Source organism: Ictidomys tridecemlineatus, chromosome 8, assembly GCF_052094955.1.
Source record: "Ictidomys tridecemlineatus isolate mIctTri1 chromosome 8, mIctTri1.hap1, whole genome shotgun sequence".
Taxonomy (NCBI): Eukaryota; Metazoa; Chordata; class Mammalia; order Rodentia; family Sciuridae; genus Ictidomys; species Ictidomys tridecemlineatus.
This window is the reverse complement of record NC_135484.1, coordinates 2,062,059-2,062,276: the sequence shown is the minus strand read 5'-3', so window position 1 is coordinate 2,062,276 and position 218 is coordinate 2,062,059.

The window sequence follows — 218 nt, the reverse complement described above, 5'->3', positions numbered from 1 at the left end:
TCTTGGGATTATTAGTGTTATTTTCCAGGTTTTGAAAGTTGGGATTGCATGGTTTTTAATTTTTCTCTGAACTTCCTTCAGACCTACTTCAGATTTCCCAGCCTTAATTCTTTCCTCCTGGCAGAGGGTGCCCATGACCACCTGGAGGTTGCCGGCCTCAGAGTCAGGCTCAAGCTGGGGATGCTGGTGTCAGACCCTCTGGTCACAGGGCTGACTCC